Here is a 9,161-nt window from a genome sequence, read left to right as displayed (position 1 = left end):
TTCGCTATAGAAATGGGATGGACCTCCACCCCAAATTTGGCTCAAGTGTCAAGACTAATGATGCCACACACATATACCAAGGGGGTATGAAATGTTCTATCACTTGCAAAATGAGGCTTTTTGAGTAGAGCAAAGCAATCTTCCTAAGCTGGTCTGAAAATGACTTGAGAGAGCAGTGAAAGGAGCCTGGCATGGAGTTTTTGTGGTGGATGAGAGTCGGGCTGTTGGAAGCGCTCCTGTGTTTGGGCAGGAACTTATGCGTTTTGAACTTCTTGCCAGTGACAAAGGAGGAAGTACTCATGCTGTCTTGTGAGCTCAGTCAGCTTGCCCAAATATGAGGCAGAAAGAGAAGAGGAAGGGGTGAGACTGAAAAGCTGTCAGCAGTCAAATATCAAAATTATAGTGTCAGACTCTTACTGCATACTTACAAAGCCATAACTTTGTCAGAAAGAACGTAGCAGCTTAGTGAAGAGTGGAAATATAGGCGTATAGTCTAGCCTTTCAACCTCAACTGGAAACATCATGCCAAAGATTAAGAAATGGGCTCTATAAACCCTACAGAGGTCTCACCTCTTAAATGAGGATGAAGACTTCCACTGGAGAACTGATAAAGCAGGCACTTCAATAGCCTAAGTTTTGCAAATGTTTAGGAAGGATTGAGCAGTTTCGTCCTCTTTTGTCAAGACCAGAGTTGTCCTCTACTAAGGCCCAACCAACACCTATTTATTGAAGACCTATAGCAAATATAGGAAATCTTTTTTCTATCAAGGGCCAAAAACTCACCAAGAAAACATAAAGATCCACATATACAAAATCAACTTAACTTGGTTTTTATGATAGCAAGACATTAAAAACATTCCATTCACACAGTTTTAATATTAAGCACAGGATATATAAATTCATAACTAATTTTTAAAATTACAATATTAAGAATAATACATAACATGACTAAGGTAAGAAATAGACACATAATATTTGCATTTGCTATTCATCTAAGAGGATTAAGTCATCAATATCTTTTCTATTTCTTTTATGGGTACTTTTGAAAAGATGATTTGGGCACGTTTTTAAAAAGAAACATGTTTATTGTAGTAAATTTGAAAACTAGGGAAAATTCAAAAGAGTATAAAAATGCTCAGGATTTCATCTTTCTGGCCAATTTTGAATATGTTTTTAAATAGATAATTGATATCAAAATCTTTACACAATTTTGTGTTTATCCTTTTTTGTGTAGCAGTATATCATAAACATTTTCTATTGTCATTAATATCATTTATGTTCCTTATTTTTTATGATAACATAAGAATAGATCACCAAGCAAATTCACCATAGTTTATTTATCTGAGCCACAATATAGGACCTGTAGATATTTTCAATTTTTCACCATGTAAGATAATGACAAGATTGTAATTTTTGCTTAAATAATTATCCTATTTTAGGATTATTTCCATAAGATAAATTCTTAGAAATCTAACATTTGGATTAAAGGATTGAATAATTTTTTACTGTTTATAAAATTGCCAAATTCCCTTCTAAAATGATATTACCAATGTGTAGGTTCACCAGCCCTGGAGATTATAATTTTAAAATATATATATCAATTTGGTAGTTGATAAAATTAATTTTTATTTAAATTTTGTAACTACTACCAGTAAGGTTGAATTTTTTTTTCGAGAAACTAATTGTTTGATTTGCTATATCAGTTGTGCTCTTACCTCTATATCTATGTGGTACTTGGTAATTTTTTTATCAATCTGTATTTAGCTTCTTATATATTTAAACTATTAAGCTTAAGTCAAATATTTTTCAAGCATATTTTATTTCTAATGCAACTATTTTTAAAGCTTGTTCTCTCAATATAAGAATCTCACTTTACAAATGGGTAGAAGATTATTCTTCCTTTTTCGTTTCTCTAAAGAAGATTGTGTAAATTATTTATTCTTTGAATGAAAAGTAGAACTCTCCAATGGAGCCATTTAGGTTTGAAGTTTGTTAGAAGGAATTATTTCTCTCATTATATTTTTATTCAACTGTAATATACAGAAAAGGACTTATAAAATTAATGAGATCAATAATTATCAGAAAGTGAACACATCAGTGTTACCACCACTCAAGTCAAGGAATAAAAAATTACCTGCAGACCAGAAGCCAATCTCTTGCCCTCCCAATACTTGATCAGATCAATGACATGATCTAGGCCCTTTAACATGATCAGAATCCTTAGCTGCAGGAAGAAGTAGGTGAAAGTCAGGTATCACTTTCAGGATCCTTTACTCTGATGTTCCCTGGCTTTCCTTCTTTTGGTATTATCAGGGCAAGAGATACAAAACCAAGAAACTAGGTGATGGTATTAACCTGGTCTCTTGCAGAAGCCTTCAGGAGGAAAGACAACTCCTCCAGACTCCTGTTCATGATACAGGAGGCTTAGTGTATAAAATTATGTTTCCCGAAAGCCCAGAAGGAAAACATCTACAAAAGCATCTCTTGCTGTCTCCCACTCTGGCAGTAGATCAGAGCACCCTCATACTGGAGCCCTCAGAAGTGTTGGGCATGTAAACAGATACTCACAGTTTGCTGTGGCTGCAGCCGGAAGCAGCCAATCATTACAATCTCCTTCCTGTGAGATTTCTCAGGGGCGGGGCTCACACTAAGGGCCTAGGAAACACAGTTACAAAGGTGGCAGAGAGGATAAGACTGCCACACAGCCTGGGCAGCAGGCACGCATGTGATTTCCTCTGGCTGACCATGCAACCACTGCCTTTTTGTTTTCTCTTCTGATTGTCCCTGACGTTTGCCTCAGCATCTTCTTTCTCCTCTTCCTTCAGTCATGTCCCTAATGTAGTAGGCTGAATAAAGGCCCCCTGTGTCCTGGATCCTGTGAATATGTTAAATTGTTTGACAGTAGAGGCTTGGCAGATGGAATTAAGGTTGCTAATTAGCTGACTTTAAGGAGATTATTCTGGATTGTCTTAGGTAGGCCCAATGTGAACTCACAGGATTCTTAAAAGTATAAGAGGAAGGCCGAGATACGCAGTGGAATAGGGGGGCAGAGGAGAAATTAGAAGCATGAAAGAGACTTCACTCAACATTGCTGGCTTTGAAAATGGAAGAAGGAGGCCTTAAGCCAAGGCATGTGGCAAGTCTCTAAAAACTGGTAATGGCTCTCAACTGACAGCTAACAAGAAAATGGGACCTCAGTCCTACAATGGCATGAAACTAAATTCTGCCAATAACCTGAATGAACAAGGGCATAGATTCTCCCGAAAGAAGGGCCTCCAAAGAAAAATAGGCCTGTTAACATCTTGATTTGGGCCTTGTGAGATTCTCAGCAGAAACTTAGCCACACTTGCCAGATTTCTGACCTAAGGATGCTGTAAGATAATGAATTTGTGTTGTTTTAAGCTGCTAAATTTGTCATAACTTGTTACAGCAGCAATAGGAAACTAACACACCTAACAGATCTGGTTCCCTCAGGAAGTAAACCCAGGTTCCTCTGGTGGAGAACAACAGGAGTAGTTTTCATTAACCACTTCGGTACGGCGTTCACTGGCCCTGAAACTTTGCCCACAGCCGGCACTCATAGCCCCCACGATAGTGCTGTGCATTGACGATGAATCAATGCTCTTGTGTGATGAGGAAAACTTTAAAGCACTGAAAGCTTGTTTTACTTTACAGGCAGCTTCACTTGTAATGTAAATCAGAATAGATAACATATACATACATGTTGTTATTACATTATTTTTAAATGTTCACAATTTTATTTTGATAAATGAAAAATCAGAAAAGTCATATCACGGCTGTCAGCTAAAGTCGCTGTGCACGTTCATCTGTGGCTATCAACTATAGTTGACGCTGGTACCGAAGTGGTTAATTTTTCTCTCCCCACTCACCTCTGTCTTGACATTGAATAGTGTGATCCTCTTCACTGTGAATGAGCCCAGCAACCAAACTTTGTTGCAGGGAAAGAATTATGGGTTAAGCTCAGTTTCTTCTCCTAAAAAGACTCAAGTCTGTTTACCTAAACCAAATTACATGGGGAAAAAAATTGCCAAATGTATATATGCCTAATGAACAAATTTCCTAATCACATCCTCTCCTGAAATTTACATAATATCCACCAAATTTGCCTTTTATTTTTACACTCTTCCAGAGGTTCTTTTTTATTTTGCTTCTCAGTATTTCACTTTAAAATAATATGACACATGTGAAAACTATTTTTCAATGTATTAAATAGTTAAAGCTATTAGATGGATGCATTATTCAAATTCATGTCTTAAACAGCTCAGAAGTTTACCTGCATGTCTCGGGTATGCTCATATTAATTTAACACCAAGATATTATTTTCAATAACTAATACAGTTATAGCATGGCTTTTTTTTTTTTTCGGCATATTATGGGGGTACAGATTTTAAAGTTTCAATAAATGCCCTTCCCCCCTCCCCCCAAAAGTCTGAGTCTCCAGCATGACCATCCCTCAGATGGTGCGCCTATCACTCGTTATGTATGTATATACCTGCCCCCCCTTCCCCCCTTCCCCAATACTCTATTACTGTAGTACCTATGTGCCCACCTAGGTGCTACTCAGTTAATACCAGTTTGCTGGAGAATATATCTGGTGCTTGTTTTTCCATTCTTGGGACACTTCACTCAGTAATATGGGTTCCAGCTCTAACCAGGAAAATATAAGATGTAATTTCTTATCTACTAATATCGCGTGGATGTTTTCACAACAATGTTGAACTTCTGGTACTTCCTGATCTCCCCACACATTGAACTACCCTTCATGTAATCCTGTCAACAACCCTATGTGGTAATATAATTATCATCTCCATTTTCTAGCAGACAGAGGCACAAAAAGTTAAACCACTTGCATTAGTTACTAAGTGGTAAAACCAGAATTCAAATCCAAGCAATCCGACTGCAAAAGCCTCATGCTGAGCCACTGCACCACACTGCCTCTCGCATAATCAGCTCTGCCCTTCAAGAGTCACAGAGAGTCCATTAGGGTCCCACCTTTGAGTATGTTCAGTGAATGATGCTGGTGCAATAGGTTAGCTCCTTGAGGAGATAGACGAAGTGCATCTCCTAAGACAGTAAAATTAAATGGGAAGCCCTACACTTTCTGCCCCAATCTGGCATCTTTTAACAAGCACAACACAAGCACTCACCATGCTGCTGTGGTCAGTGATGACCTTGGACTTCCTGGTGTTGATGCCACACTGTCAAGTTTCTATGTGACTTCTCCCTCATGGAACCTTGTGACTCATAGTTGGCCCTCAAGAAGAAAACAAAAAAGAAATAAAGAAAAGGCAGAAGGAGGAAGAGAAACAAAGAATGGGGGTGGGGAGATGGTAGATGAGAAAGCCTTTCTATCATAGAATCATAAAACCCCTTCCCTTTGGCCTCATGCTCCCTTGGTCTTGATAACAGAATTTTGTCTGTAAGGCTAAATTTATTTGATATCTTTAGTAAAAAATAACAAAACAAATGCCAACTAGCTAATGAGAAATGTATTAAAATTACACAGAACTCAATGGCAAGGATATAGCCAGACCTCAGAAATCACTGGATTCAGGGAATGAAACTCCATGGGAAACCTGGGTAGAACTGTCTTTTGATTCTGCTTCTCTCCGTGTGTCTACTTTATTCTCTGTTTGGGGACTAGCTCTTTTTTTCTGACTGCTTGTTGGGATAAGGCCATCAGTATATAGTGCAAAAAATGACCTATTATACAGCCATTCCTAGAGAACTCATTTCCATTTTGATTTCCTAACTTCCCCTCTTGCCTCTTTCTTTCCTCATTGTCTCCTAATTCCTGGGTAAGGGTCTCTGATTAACCCGTCTTGGGTTGGGGCCTACCCTTGGCTTTTATTTCTATGGATGACAGAAAGGGGACCCAGGTGATAAACTGAAGATATTGCTTTCTACCATGCAGCTATTCTCAAAAGTGACACAAGATGAGAATAACATGGGAATACAAGGAATTTTTATTATGAAAATTTTCTAACACACACAAAAATAGAGACATTAATATAATGAACCCCATATACAATCACCCAGATTCAGACATAACACTTCAATATATGTCTCTAAAAGCTATGGATATTTACTCATATAAGCACAATGCCATTACTACGCCTAAAAAAGTCATCAATAATTCCTTGGTATTTTCTAATATCTAATCAATACTTAATTTTCCCTGCTGGCAGGGAATTTTTTGTGTTTGGCTTTGTTAAATCAGGATCCAAACAAGATTTTCATGTTTTATGCCTCATAAATATCTTTTAACCTAGAGCAGTTCTCACCCAACTATCTGACTCAATTTTTATGACCTATGAAGAAATCAGGTTAGTTGTTCTACTCAATGTCCCACACACTGGATTTGTCTGCTTCCTCATGATGTCTTCTAACTTGTTGCTCTGTTTGCATAAACTAAAAGTTAGTTAGAAGGGCATGATTAGTTTCAGTTCAACTTTTTAAGGAAGTATACTTCATAGTGATACTGTATCTTTCCTGTCGCATCAAATTAGTAGGTGTTAAATGTCTGGTTGTCCCACTCTTAGAGATGATAAAACTGATCAGGTGGTGACAGCTTGATCCTTCTCTTATAAAGGTCATTATCAAATTCTTCCCTAAAGTTTTCAACAATTGACAGTCTTCCTGAGTCATTTATTTCATTGTGAATTACAAATTGTGATTTTCATATTTTATTATTCCTTTTATATTTATTATCTGGAAGTCTTCTGTAGAAAAAAATCTTCATTAATCAACTAAGGTTATATGGTTACCATGAAGTACAGTTCACACAAGTAAAGCAAAACAAATTCTTAATTCTTTTTTAATTGCCTATTTTCAGTTATCTACTGTGGTGACAAATGGGTTGTTTTCATTTGGATAGAGGGTGCTCTGTCTTTTTGGATACAATGAAAAACATTTAGGTTTTATATATGCAATTAAGAGTTCTCCAAGACCACTGTCAGGCTCAACAATTAGCTAGAAGGACTCACAGAACTCAGCAAAGCTGTTATGTTCACAGTTATGATTTATTACAACAAGACGATGTGGATTAAAATCAGCAACAGGAAAACAAATGGGGCAGAGTGTAGGAGAGAGCTGGCACAAAGCTTTCAGTTTGCCTCTCCCAGTAGAGTTGTGCAGACAGTGCTTATTTCTTCCAGTAGCAATGTGTGACAATATGCATGTCTTACCAACCAGGGAAGATCACCTGAGCCTTGGTGTGCAGAGACTTTATTGGGTAATCATCACCTACATATGGCTGACCACCCACTTGGCTGACCTTATTTTCCAGCCCCTCTAGAGATAGAACTGATATCAGATGGCCCAAAGCTCCCATCATAAATCACATTGTTAATATAGACTATCTGTCATAGCCCAAGACTCCCAGGTAAACAAAGACATTATTATCAGGCATAACATTCCAAAAGCTTAGAGATTATCTCCAAGGAGCTGGAGCAAAGGGCTAAATCTATCTTTGGGTAAGGGTAATCTTTTATTGGACAACATATATTCAATGTATTTCAATGAACTACAGTCATTATTCTCTTGATATATAAATTTTTCCATAATGGGTCTTATGTCCTTTGACATGACTCAATTAGTCTTTGCTATCTTTCTTGCATCCTGACACAACTATGCATCCCAGGCATGAAATCAGCCATTCCCCTAAGAAGTTCTGGATTCTTTTATAGGAGAAATGGTGTTTAGAGCCATAGCTTTGTCCCAAAGTGTACTCTTTGCTACTGAGTTTTCACTGATTTAGGCCAGGGGTTGGCAAACTATAGCCCATATAGCTGATTTTATACTATAATGGCAGAATTGCATAGTTTTGCAACAGAGACTATGGCCTGCAAAGCCTAAGAAAAAGTTTTCTGACTCCTGTTCTAGGTCTTTTATTAAAAAGAAAAATAAGTTGTGAGGTCATACTAATTTATACACTTCAAATTTAACATCAAATAATTTTATTTAATATTTTTGCTTTTATATGTGTATCTCTTTTCTTATGCTAAAAAATCTTTATTCTAGGATTTTCCCAGGACCCTTTTGGTTTTAGCTCTGAAAGTTCTGGGTACTGGGAAACCCCTTATTTGTGAGCAAATTTGAGCAGTTTTTCATCTTACTTGGTTCTCAATATGTTAATATCAGTATGAATTTTATTTATCTTATAATATATGTTAAATATATTCAAATTAATTATACCAAATTATTACTAAATGTATTTACTGGTCTATTTAATGTGCAGGATATGCAATTAAGACTGTTCATGTAAATCCTATATTATAAAGTTAGTTGAAATAACTTTCTGTGTGATTATATCACCAAAGTGATTTATAGTTAGACATATTATTTTAGTTTGTTTACTCCTTGTAGAGGTAGCTTTTTATTTATTTATTTATTTTTAATATATAAAATAATTACATGATTCTACATTTTTTTATTTCAGCATGTTATGGGGGTACAAATGTTAAGGTTACATATATTGCCCATGTCCCCCCTCCCCCCTCTAGTCAGAGCTTCAAGCGTGACCATCCCCCAAATGTTGCACATCTCACTCATTGTGTTTGTATATACCCATCCCCTCCTTTCTCTACATTTAAAACTATATAGCAAGTTTTACTTAGAGAAGTCTCACCTCCATACATGTTTCCTCCCTCTCCTTATAGGTAGAATTGCTTATTTTTAAATAGTTTTAATTTTGTTCTTCAAGTAGTTTCCCCAAAAGGCACAATGCTCGAGTGTGTTACAAATGGCCTTTGTTCATGAGTGGCTCAGAGCCTTAGCTATGCAGGCTTAGGCTGTCCCCTCCCCATTGGTGTCAATTGCTTTCTCTTCCTGTTGATGCCTTCCATTTTTTATGTCATTTGATCCATGGAAATCCCACCCTTTCAATTTTCCCATTGTGTCTGGACTTATCAATTCTTTCAGCATCCAAACCCATTCTGAGCTAAGTGTAGCCCAATCATAAGCAGCGTTAGCAGAAAATGCATATCCATTACAGTAAAAGCGGTGGTATGCTTCCTGGAAAGGACTCCAGTAGCCAGGGAAGGTGAAAACTGGTGATGTGCGGTGACATACAAGGCTGCAACACAGTTCCAGGGAGCTTGACTTCAGCACCACAGCCTTAGCCGTGAACATCACTGATT

The 9,161-nt window shown here is 37.1% G+C and overlaps 1 protein-coding gene across 1 annotated transcript in view; it reads right to left on the bottom strand.

The window, feature by feature from the left end:
- UAP1 (UDP-N-acetylglucosamine pyrophosphorylase 1) overlaps nt 1–9,161 on the bottom strand; it is a 246,640-nt gene that overhangs the window by 160,568 nt on the left and 76,911 nt on the right. The gene's annotated exons all lie outside the window — the stretch shown is intronic.

The sequence above is a fragment of the Microcebus murinus genome, chromosome 2 (assembly GCF_040939455.1).
Source record: "Microcebus murinus isolate Inina chromosome 2, M.murinus_Inina_mat1.0, whole genome shotgun sequence".
In the NCBI taxonomy this organism is placed as follows: Eukaryota; Metazoa; Chordata; class Mammalia; order Primates; family Cheirogaleidae; genus Microcebus; species Microcebus murinus.
Note: the sequence above shows the minus strand (reverse complement) of the source record. Positions and strands in the feature narration are given on the sequence as shown.